This window comes from Triticum aestivum, chromosome 2B (genome assembly GCF_018294505.1).
Source record: "Triticum aestivum cultivar Chinese Spring chromosome 2B, IWGSC CS RefSeq v2.1, whole genome shotgun sequence".
Taxonomy (NCBI): domain Eukaryota; kingdom Viridiplantae; phylum Streptophyta; class Magnoliopsida; order Poales; family Poaceae; genus Triticum; species Triticum aestivum.
Genome location: NC_057798.1, coordinates 714,167,619 through 714,180,485, shown reverse-complemented (window position 1 = coordinate 714,180,485; position 12,867 = coordinate 714,167,619). Strand labels below are relative to the sequence as shown.

At 51.3% G+C, this 12,867-nt stretch overlaps 1 pseudogene; it reads right to left on the bottom strand.

Moving 5' to 3' along the window:
- Nucleotides 1-5,189: 5,189 nt before the first annotated feature.
- On the bottom strand, nt 5,190-8,755 carry LOC123042244 (anthocyanidin reductase ((2S)-flavan-3-ol-forming)-like; annotated as a pseudogene).
- Between the last annotated feature and the right edge of the window lie 4,112 nt (nt 8,756-12,867).

Sequence of the window (12,867 nt, the reverse complement as noted above, 5' to 3'; positions counted from 1 at the left end):
ACGACCGCTGCGCCGGTTCGATCGACTCGACCAGAAGCTGCGCCGCTCACTCGGAGCTTCGAAAGCAGTCCATGACATTGGCTGGCGCACGGCATCATGGAAGGGATTTCAGATTTGTATCCGCGTGCGGGTGTCGTCTAATCCGACGTCGTACGTGTCGCGATTGGGTGCGGATAGGACCGTATGGGAGTGTGCGATTGGACTCCGAGAGCGGCTCGGCCGGCGTCTTGTACTACTAATACGCCGGTCTGGTGCGCGCTTGGGTTCGTCTTCGTCACTGGCCGCCAGTATCCCATCCGATTCCAGCGCCGCCCGCCGGGGACGGAAGCGGTTGGTGGGGAAGAGGCGATTAGCTGCACGCCGCGTGGCTCTACTACTCCTAGATGGCAGGCAGCTCACACAAGCGTAGCCCTATGTGGTTCTGGGCGTGACTCCCGCCGTTCCACCGATCAGCACGAACTCATTTTTTTTTTTGAGGGAAGAACTCAATTATTTTTCAATCTCCTTTTCACCCTCCATTTGCGCAAGTGTGCCACATGTTAGCCTTCAACATACTTCACCATCTCTTAAACTTGTAATTGCCATCTCTTGGAGGCATCCCCTCACGACGGAAACGCTCAGTGGAGCTCGGCCACTATGGAGGCTGAATTTCAAATGATAAAAATTCGAATTTACATGTTTCAAAAAATTATATAGAAAAAGTAGACACATATACTTAGGGAGTGAGCCTAGCTCAACCTTGAAAGAGTGGATGTACAAACCTAACACACGAGTTCAAATCCTCACGGAGACGAATTTATGTTTCTATTTATTCTTGAGGATCATCCTTTCCTGATACTCATCTGGTTTATCTAGAGGACCAGACTTGGTTATTAACCAACATAAAAATCCTGATACTCATGCTTAATAGTTGTATGCATCCTTAGTTGGTGCAGAGACCGAAGAAGTGAAATTCTCCCCACTTTTTGAGATTGGAAGAGAAATAGAAAATAGTGCCCTCGACCCCTCGTGTCGCCTCCCCTTGGGTGACGCCGGGGGTGCCCTGAACCCTAGCCGCTAGACTCCCCTCGTTCCATCCCCAGCCGGCGTTGCCGCCGGCAAGGGCCGCGGTGGCAGCGGGCCCAACTCTGATCCAGCGCGGGTGGGTGTCGCAATATTCCTTGTGAGGCGGAGGAGGCGTTTCATGCGGGCAGGCCGGCGCCGGCAGTCAGGGTGGCGCCCCTACTGCACGGCGGCGATTGAAGCCTCCATGGCCATCAGTGACCTGAGATTGGGTGGTGGCGGTTCTCCATTCAGCGAGGGTGGCAGCTGCATGCAAATGGGTGGCATCGATGGCTGCGGACTGGCGTCCTGACCAGATCCGTCACGGTATGGCCTTGGCCAGCCGGTGGCGCGAGGAGGACCGGTGAGGGGCGGCTGGAGGCTCCCTGCCGGTGTGCCGACGGCGGCCCTCGTCTCCATGGTGAGGCTCCATTCGGCTCCACCCAGTTGCGAGAGGTCGGCGCCGGATCCCGGCGGCATGGCGTTGCGGAGGTTTGGCGACGGGCGCGTTGGACAGATACATGCAGGATGGTGGAGTGTCTGAAGCCGTGGTGGCGTCGACGGCAGGGCAGACAAGGTCGACGCATCAGTTCCTGCTCTAGAGATGGACCGATGAAAGATGGCGGTGACAGCTTCTGCGTGTGACCCAGTCCCGGTATGTGGCTGGGATGGGGAATCCGGTTTTAAATGTTAGGCTTTGATGCAATATCTGTTTGGTATTGCGCTCGGATAGTCGGCACACATTCATCAAGGGGATAGGAGTAGCAACAAGTGTTGTTTGAATGGTGGTTTCAGACTTACTGATGTACTACATTCGTCCTAGTTTATAGGTCCCCATTGTTATTTTGTGCCAAATTTTGACCATAGATTCAACTAACAAAATGTTTATACATGTCATAAAAATTTATATCATTATAAACTATGTTCTAATACAAATCCAACGATTTTTTTTTGTTAAAATGCATTAACATTTTGTACGTTCAATATTTGGTCAAAATTTGACACAAATTATAAAAGGGACCAATAAACCAGAACATAGATAGTATTACTTTGTATGATCTTTGTGAATAATTAATAAAATGGCTACAGAGACCCAGGTATATCCTTCTTTCAAAAAAAAAAATTAGAGACACAATGCGCACAAGTGTGTAAATTTCAGGACGAAATACCGGAAATGCCACACTCCACACAGCACGCATATATAGTTATATAGCATGTCTGTTGATGAAATCAAAGACTGTTGGTTCATTTGTCATCTCTGTCACTGGCTCGCTGCTCTGTCCTTCTCTTTTAACAAGGTGTCGGGCTAACCAGTTGATTAGGTGGTGGGCCGTTGTAAGGTGTGGCCATTGCACGTTGCGTTGGCCCATGAGCCGGTGTGTGCGCGAGCAGCGTCAGTATAAAACGCTGGCTTCCTCTGAATCAGACAACTAACTACAGAACCACTTCTTCCCCTGCTTGCTTCCCCGCAAATTCTTCGCTGTTTACCCAAATAACTACCTCCACTCCATTGCTTGAGAGTTTGTGAAATGTTCTGGTCTTGTTTTAGTTGATGGGTTCTGAATTTTTTATAGGGGTGCTGAGCAGACAGCAGAGTATCCAAATACTGTACTTCTCACTACCACTGCCAGTATCTCGGTGAATTGATCTCGTCAAGGCACTACAACTGATTAATCTACCCATGCTAGTGATAATTCGCAGCAACATCTACTGTATTGTCGTGCAAGCCTTAAAACTGCAAACACAAGAACAGAACTGCATCCTCATGGTAAACTGATCGATCGATATGACACAGTGGATCATTATACAAGGCGTTCATCATCAGTGCTTAGCTTAGCACAGTTTGACATGGATCAAAGTAAATATCGGTGGATCACAGTTAATTCACGCATCGCTAAACTTAAAAGCAAGACGGCAGATTGTTCATGACAGATGATATGGATTCAGTACCATCTGGTCGTAAGAAGTCTCTTCAGATCTTCGTCGTCGTCCGAGAAGTCGATCGTGTTGAGCATCTCCTCCCGTGCTCCGTCGCTGTCTGCTCGGACTCTGGCCCTCTTAGCGAGGAAGTCGTCATCGACCTCGACGTAGCCGTTCTTGGCGTACTCACTGCGCACCCATGCCTGGAATTTGAGGTAGTCCTCTCCGATTTTATAGTAGGCACGCACGCCGGCATAATATTCCACCGTCTCCTCGTCCAGCTCCTCCTCCGGCGAAGGAAGCAGTTCAGGGTTTTGGAGCTTGAGGGCCTTGAAGTCAGAAGGGGCGTTCTGGTCATCATTGATCACACGGCCGAGGATCCGAGCGACATCCTCCTGCGGCAGCCGCGTCATTTTTTTCCCCGGAGCATACTTCACGTAGCCAGCCTCCTGCACCGTGGAACAAGAAGCAATCGCCGGCGCCTTCCTTTTGGCGGTGCGCAGCCTCTCGTCGCCTGCCGCCGCGGCCTTCCTTTTGGTGGCGCACGGCTTCAGCGCGCGCTTCTCCGTCGAAGCATGTCGGCATCGCTTCAGAGGGCGCAGGTCGCCGGCGGCCACCGCATGCTTGGCCGCCCTCTCGCCCCCAGTCGACATGCTTCCGGTGATGCGCGAAGGCTCCTCACCGGCCATTGATCGGCTGATCAGATCTCCCGCGCCTCGTCTCACTGACCACGCCGCGAGATTTGGTGGATGGTTGCGGAACCCTGGCTCTCGAATTAGGGGAGGAGGAGGAAAGATTATATACAGGCAGAGGCTTTGTTAGCGCATCTAATTAGGAGTGCGAGTGGAGTTGAACTCAGAGACGCAAAATATCATTTTCTGTTGCTTCGACCAAGTCCACCTCGGAGTCAGAGTTCCTCCATGGGTCTTCCGATAGAAACCTGTCTATGTATTTAAAAAATATATTCATATAAATATAAAAATTGTTAACGTATTTTACAATATTAAAGACTGTTCACAGATCTTAAAAGAAATGGTCATATAATGAAGAAATAGTTTGTATTTCTTGAAACAATATGCCTGAGTATCTCGTGAAAAATATAAATATGTTGCAATAAAATGAGCACATATATAAAAATAAATGTTTGTATTTTTTCAATAAAATACTTATGTATTCTTATGAAAGCTCTTGTGCATAAACATATAAATGTTCTCACATCTTGCATAGACGATCATGTTCTATTAAAAGCATTCATAAGTTAAAATAAGTGTCCATGTATCTTGTGAAAAAATTCTTGTGTTTTGCTAAAAAAAGAAATGAAAACAAAAATAGAAAACAAGTTCCTCTTCTTTGCCAGCCAAGTAATGAATCTATAAGGTGGTCGCGGCAATGACGTGTTGGAATAAGGTCTCTCCGGTCTCTCCTATCAGTTTTGGTGGATCAGACGCGGGGGAGGTCGAGGAATACATTCAACGGGGAAACTAATATCAGGGAAGCCGACTAGGGTGGATGTCTTAGGCGGCATACGTTGGGCATGAGTAATGTTTGGGCGATGGGCCAATCCAAGGTAGACTGAAGACTACGAAACCCCTAATGCAACACATTAGCATCTTCTATGATAAATAGTGGGCTTGTCAATGTGTGTGTGGACGTTCATCTTAGTGGTTTTACAAATGAGTTACAATTGTAGGCTATAAATTGTCCGACAAAAGACTGAGGAAAATAACTGAAATTTTAAATGAATGCTTGTAAGAAGGTGACACAAAGGAGCTGAAGATAAATCCCTGGTTGACCAGATAACACAATCTGGAACCCCAAATCGAGGTGACACAAACCCCACATCTCGATCATGTTGGAGGCAAGTCCACCATGTTGAGACAACTACTCTACTACACAAACCAATGTCACAGTCATAACCGAGACAGTGAAGAACGACACAACTAAAAGAACAAAGTAAAAAACTAGCCTTCCTAAGGCCAGGACGCCGTAGAGGATTTATTTTGCAAGCACATCCATCGTTTTGTTCCAAGATCACACAATGGAGAGGCCCATCATGTCAATATGGAAGGACTCCCAGGGCCCTTCCGTACACGACAGCGTCGTCGTATATCTCGTCCAGGTTATTGTACTTGTACTCGAACCCTTCCTCGACGAGCTTGTCTGACCAAATGCACACCCTGGGCTTCTCTGGAAGACCACCAATACTGCAGGCAGACAGAAGCCCACGCGTCAGTAGTGCATCGCACAACTGGTAGCTTTGTACTCCTACGTAACAGGTCGATCGTGTACGTACTGATCTGTGTTGATTTCGTACTGCGGGTACTTGGCCGCCAGGAAGTGGGCGAGCGCCACGCCGGAGGTGTTGAGGGTGCAGACGATGTACCGCCCCGACGTGGCCTCCTCGGCGGCGAATATCTCCGCGCGGCACACGTCGTCGATGTGGACCAGCGGGATCGACCCCGACGCCTGCTCGATGAGTTCCAGTCTGTCCACCATGTCGTCGTCGCCTGAAATTAATCATCCATCACACACCACCGCGACAGATGCATCACTCCATAATTTTTGTGCGTGCGTTTTACTCTGAGGCCTCACGTACCGGATAGCAAGGAGAGGATCTCGGGGACGCTGGTCGTCACCTTTGTCGCCGGGGCCCTGCCGCCGAGACGACGGGGCACACGGTGACCAGGCTGAGGCCCTTCTCCTCCGCGAACGCCATCGCCGCCTTCTCCGCGAGCACCTTCGAGGCAGGGTATGCCTGCAACGCCAAAACGACACGTACTTACGGGAAAAAAAATTGGTGGAGACCGGTTGCAAACTTCATCCTGTGCGTACCCAAGTTAATCTGCTGCCACCTGTCTTCCCGTTCCATCGCACGGCGCTCGCTCCTATCGATCGCTTCAGCCAACGAGCCATCTGGTTGTATACGAGTGAGCCAAAGAAAGCACAACCGGCTCGGCTCCTCCACAATCGAACGACCACGAGGAACTCATCTGATCTGCGACGCCGCCGCCTCCCACGCTCACGGCCGCGCCGCTCCCTCAGTCCCTTCCCAGCATCGAGGGTTTCCATGGCAGATCGACCGAAGCCGTCTTCTCCACGCGATCGGACTGGTGGTCGGCTGGCCGTGGGTTCTCTTGTTCGGCGCTCACTGCAGCGATCGGAGCGATAACGATGGCCGCACCGCCCCATCCGTCCCAGAACGCCTCAACGCCCTCTCTCTCTCCCATGGCCGCAACGGGCCTGAACGACAGACATGGCAGCCACGGGTCATGCACCCGCTGCCTGATGTGCCGCCTCCGCCGAGAAGTACAGGAGTCATCACGCCGGAGTCCGGGACTGCCGCCGGCCTGGATCATGCAAGCCACACAGATGAGGACGGGTTGCTGCCCACAGTGCTGCCGCAAGATGCTTAATGTTTAAATTTCAGACCAATTTGAATCCATTTGTAAATTGTAATCACTTTCAAATCAGGGCTATATGAGTACTATGAAATGTTCAGTAATCTAAAATGTGAAATCTGCATGCTTTCACTTTTGATACATTAATGTCATCCTTTCTAAAAAAGAGATGAAATGAGGTTCTCTTATGTAAGAGCTAGCAGGACCTAGTTGTGGTTTCCTATTTGCAACAAAATCAAGATATGAACATGTAAAAGACAAATTAGCTGTGAAAAACCCCCGACATCAAAGACGATATAAAACATCAGTTTTTTCTCCAATTTATAGATGATCGAAGGTATATATCCTTTTACAGATTAGAAAATTTGCAATCAAGAACTCTGAACTCCATTCAACAGAACATCAGCGAGCGTTTTGACATCTTTTCTGACCACGTAGCAGGCCATGAAAACGCAAAAATAATACAGTCTACTTAACACGGTCTACTTCATGTTCTCGGTTATCGGCTTCTCCGTTTAACCATTACTTGTTCCCTCATCCTAGCTTAGCTATCTGTCAATCCAAGATAACCATAAGGCCACTCAAAACCTATTTTTGCAAACCTGAACTATCAGTGCAACAATTATTAATTCAGACATCAGACATCTAAACTGTAGGAGGCTTTGTGGGACACAAAGAAATTGTGTGTCATGGTGTCGGCAACATAGAGCACATAACAATGCAATCCAAGCAACCGACATGAACAGCTGCTGCAAAACAGGGCAACATGTTTTTGTTTACTACTCCCTTCGTCCCAAAATAAGTATCTTGAGCTTAGTACAAATTTGTACTAGAGCTAGTACAAAGTTTTGACACTTTATTTTGGGATGGAGGGAGTATTATACAGTCATGCTCTAAGAAGAGAGGCTATTACAAATTTACAATTGCTATGCCCATTGAAAAGAAAATTCCTACGACCACAAAGCTACAAAAATCAAACTATTATGGAAGGAGCTGGTTCACCAATGAAAAGCTGCACTTTTTTTGAATCGGCAACACGAATTCTTTCAGTTGTTTCATTTGTTGGTTTACAAACAGTGGGTGAATACGGATATCAGATCTAGTGAGCTCATGGCCACGAGAGCACGCTGGCGCCATGCACGTAGGTACTTGCCGAGCGGGTGCTGCACGCCGTGAGCCAGCAGGGGCGCCTCCATGTCCAACTTCGGCGGCCACGGCGGCTGGTAGTCTGATCTGGGTCTTCTGACGCCGGGAGGTTGAGCAGCTCTCCCACGGACGCGCACCGCTCGTGGTGTCGTGGGCATAGGTGTCGACGATGCCTCTTGGTCCGCTGTCAAAGCCACTCCGCCCCGCCGGCGCCGCCACATCGCTCAGCCGTTATCGCTCGGCCATGGCTGTCCGCTGGACGTCGAACAAGATGGAGATGGGGATCGTGCGTACCGATCGAGCCGAGCCGAAGCGCCCGAAGAGACCGAACGAGCCGAAGAAAGGAGTGCCAGAGCGGGCGAGAGCGGATGCCGTGGGATGCAAACAGGGGACAGGTGGCGGCAGATCGGAGAGGGTATGCACGGGAGGAGTTTTGCAGCCGGTGTCCACTCAATTTTTGCAAACTTGCTTATGCTACTTTCAACTTGACTGAAGAAAGTGAAGATGCATGCACAGACGATAGGTGTGTACGCACCCAAGTACCGATCTTGTTGGCCCTGAGGTACTCGACGTCGGACCAGGACTCCTCGTCCAGGACATGGCCGTCGCCTTCCAGCGGCCGGCTGGAGATGGCGGCCGTCGACGATGTGAGGACCACGCGCTTCACCGTCCCCGCCTTCACGCACGACCTCATCACGTTCAGGGTTCCCTGGATCGCCGGCTGGATCACTTCTTCCTGACATCACAGGCAGCAACACACAAAAAAGCAAAGCAAACGCAGTCAATACTCAATAGTGGGTTATACCATAGCCTCAGTGATGTTAAAACTGGAGTTTGGTGGTTGCTGCTTACCTCAGGGTTCTCCGGCAAGAGGGTCACCGGAGCGGCGACGAGGAAGGCGTAGTCACAGCCGGCGACGGCGTCGTTGAAGCTGCCCTCTTGGTTCAGGTCGGCGCGGAAGACCTCCAAGGGGCCGAGCGCTGCCAAGGCCTTGAGATGCGCGGTCTTCTCCGCATCATCTGAGAATCCAAGACACCACGACGCATATGACCAGCTTCATTCAGTAAGTTCTGATGATTAAACCAGAGGTAAATGAAGATCTAGAGCAAGCAATTACCGGGGTTTCTGACGGTGGTCTACACGGCGTACCCCTTCTCCAGCAGCATCTTGACCAGCGCCGAGGTGATGTACCCACTGCCTCCAGTGACGCACGCCGTCTTCCTACTCACGTTCCCTTCCGCCGGCGCCATATTGTCAGCGCACGACCTGCCTCGACAGCCACGACCAAGGGGGCTGCCACGGCAGCGAGCCACGTCACCAGCGACGGCCTGGTGGCAAGGCGGATCGACAGCAGGCCCAAAAGGATCGTACAGCCCAACAGGAGATTTGTCGGGCCGGAATGGGGCCGCTGAGCCCGTACCGCCCTGACGACTACTTATCCCCTCACACGCAAGAAGAGAGGCATCCAGAAGGATCAGGAACCGGCGGCTCTCCTCTCCTCTCCTCTCCTTCCCCACCTACTTCCCCTTCTTCCACAAGAACAGCGAGAGGCTGGTTGTAATTCGAATTTGAGACTTGTATCTGGAGCATAGTGATTAGATCGATTCGGTACCTAACATCCTGGTATCAGAGACCACACACCATCAAATCTGTCGCGTTTCATCCTGGAAACTCGTCACCGCGTCCACGCGCGGCAAGTTTTCCTTGCCGCCATGGATCCTGCGCTCAAGGAGTATCTCGACAAGCTTCACCAAGATGCGAAGAATGACTCCGCCATCGTCCTCAAGCAACTGCAAGCGCAGACGTCCCAGATCGACGATTTGCTTCATTGGAAGCCCGATCTGGAGGCCCGCTTCACCAAGCTGGAGACCACGGTCGCCTCGCTCCAAGCGGCCACGCCGCACCCGTCGAGTGGAGCAGCGCCCGTGCTTCCAACTCCGCAGCCGCCCTCCACCGCGCGAGGAAGCCTCCACGGGCCAAGTGGCCACGGCGATGTCGATCTTACCGGGGGGCCATCACCGGGGACCTCAGAGTCGTCGGTGGTACTCCCGGTCACGGGTACGCCTTCCCTCCCGCTTGTTGTTCCCCATCCACCTCCTCTGTCGTCCTCTGTCCTCGCCACTATGGGGCAGCCACCACCGCCCGTGAATTTCCCCTTATTCACCAGCGAGAACCCACAACTCTGCAAAACTCTTTGCGAGCAGTATTTTCAGATGTTTTCGATCCACGACTCTTATCGTGTGCCAATGGCGACTCTCAATTTCTCCGGACCAGCAGGGATCTAGCTGCAGTCCGTGCAGAAAAAAATTATGGGCATGGACTGGGAGACTTTTGTCTCTCTTCTCTGCATTCGTTTCGGGCGTGATAAGCACGAGATGCTCATCCGCCAATTTTATGCCATCAAACAAACCACCTCTGTTGCTGATTTTATTGAGCAATTCGAATCTCTGATGAATCACCTGGTTTCATACTCAGAATCTACTCACCCATGTTTTTTCTTGATGCGTTTTGTCGAGGGACTGTGACCGGACATCCGAGCAGTGGTGCTCGTGCAGCGCCCACCGGACCTGGACATGGCATGCTCGCTGGCCCTACTTCAGGAGGAAGTGGCCGACGGCAAGTTACCGTACGGGTGTTTTCCACATGCCAACCGCAGCCAAGGCCAAGCTCCCAGGATGGCGTCACCACCATTCTTTGGGCGACCTACCACGCCTACAGCAAGTTTTGAAGATAGGCGTGGAACTGACGCTGCCCGAGTGACATCTGAAGCTAGTAAGGTGGCCGCCCTTCGTGCATTCCGGCGCGCGAAGGGACTCTGCTTCAAGTGCCGCGAAAAATGGGACAAGGACCACGCGTGCCCGCCCACAGTTCAGATGCACATTGTGGATGAACTAGCTACTTGCCATGTTCAGTATGGACGATGCTGTGTCAGAATCACCACCAGACTCGCCGATCTCCGACGAAGAAAATCTGTGCACTCTGTCCCGTCAGGCGGAAGATGGTTCATCCGCTCCTGGTGTTCTGCAACTCCAAGCCTGGGTGCAAGGACATGAAGTACTGCTTCTGGTTGACTCTGGCAGTTCCACCTCCTTTGTGGATAGTTCTTTTGCCTCCAAGCTATCGGGGATCACTCTGTTAGCACGACCATGCCGTGTGCGCATTGCAGATGGCGCCACCATTCCCTGCACCCACTATATCCCTGACTGCTCCTGGATCGCTCATGAGCACGAGTTCAAGACTGACTTTAAGGTTATCAAACTCGGATCGTGTGACGCCATACTGGGAATGGATTGGTTACGCAAGCACAGCCCTATGAACATTGATTGGATAGAACAGCACCTGACAGTCACAACACTGAGCGGCCAACTGAAGATGTCAGCGGTATCGTCCGATCAGACGCAATGCTCAATGATCACAACACTGAGCGGCCAACTGAAGAATTTTGGTATAACTCCAGTTTTCACTTTGCCCTCAATACATCACCTTTTGCAGCTCTCTATGGCCACGGGCCACGTCATTGGGGAATCGAGGCCGCTTCCACTTGCAAGCTGCCACAGCTCAAAGACTGGCTCAAAGAGCGCAAGCACATGCAACAAGTTCTAGCGGAGCACCTGCATAGAGCATGCAACATCATGAAGAGTCAAGCTCACAAGAAACGCTCCGATCGCTCCTTCGTCCTCGGGGATTCCGTCTTCGTCAAGCTACAGCCATATGTGCAGACAACGGTGGCCCATCGATCCAACCACAAGCTCTCCTTCCGCTACTTCAGACCTTACAAGATCACCCGCATCGTCAACCCCGTCGCCTACGACCTCGAGCTGCCTGCCGGCGCCAAGGTGCACCCCGTCTTCCACGTGTCGCAGCTACGCCAAGCTTTATCTCCTGCCACTCCAGTCGAGACGACGCTACCAACCCCAACTGAAGATCCTCTGACTCCAGTCGAGATCATCAGTACAAGATGGCGCCACACCCCGCAGGGACGACATGAATAGGTGCTCGTGCGCTGGTCTGATCCCTTCGTCCTCGACGCCACCTGGGAAGATGCCAAGACGATGCAAGACCACTACCCCTCTCTCCTGGCTTGGGGACAAGGCAGCTCTCAAGGAGGAAGGGATGTCAACGCACGACCTGCCTCGACAGCCACGACCAAGGGGTCTACCATGGCAGCCAGCCACGTCACCAACGACGGCCTGGTGGCAAGGCGCATCGACAACATGCCCAAGAGGGTCTTACAATCCAACAGGAGATTTGTCGGGCCGGAATGGGGCCGCTGAGCCCGTACCACCCTGACGACTACTTATCCCCTCACACGCAAGAAGAGAGGCATCCAGAAGGATCAGGAACCGGCGGCTCTCCTCTCCTCTCCTCTCCTTCCCCACCTACTTCCCCTTCTTCCACAACAGCGAGAGGCTGGTTGTAATTCGAATTCGAGACTTGTATCTGGAGCATATTGATTAGATCGATTCGGTACCTAACACATATCATCCCTGTCACTACTCACTACTACTCCTACTACAGATCTCCTCGCAAATACAGTTACCAACCGAGGTAGTAATTCTGCTCGTCTGGTGAGTGGTGCACGCGGCTCCGAGGTAACTGTATTTATACTCGCACCTGCACGTACATCACGCGCGTTCAACTCCAGCCATGCAACTCAATCGATATGTAGTACATGTTCCGTAACTCCTGCCGGCGAGTCCGGTCCAAGGTTGCGGAGCGGGAGCGAGCGTCGAAGTCGATCACACACAGATACAGAAAGTAAATGGACACAAAGATGTAGAGGGGAGTCTTTCTTTATTAATCATCATCAACTGTACATACATAGGGTGCTCTCCTTTTTATATCTACTAGGGGTGGAGGGATAAGTGCCCACTTTAACGTTAAGTGGAGGGACTTGGTCTATAATGGGCCAATGACTTGTTCCATCTAAGGCCCAAGTTTCCCAACGCCCCCCCTTGGGCAGTTATCCATATATCCATGTCTCAAAACTCCGAAAAACCCAGTGGGAAAAATATGGAGAAAGAGCACATAGTATATGTTGTTATGTTGCACGAATTGCCTCGTCAAAAACCTTGTGTGAGAAACATCAGGAAAAACTCACTCAAGGGAAAAAGAGTACAATCCACTCAACCATCAAGTTGAGTACTCGATCATCAGGGCCGAGATTTTAATGATGAGTTTGTGAAGTTTCTCCCCCTGAACCTTGCATCTCCCTAAGTCTCATCATGCTGATTCTATGCACACATCTCTCGAAAGATGGCGTCGGTAATGATTTAGTGAACAAATCAGTAAGATTAGCACCGGACTTAGCATGCAAGATTCTCACCTTGTTCATCTTCTGCATCTCATGTGCATAGAAGAA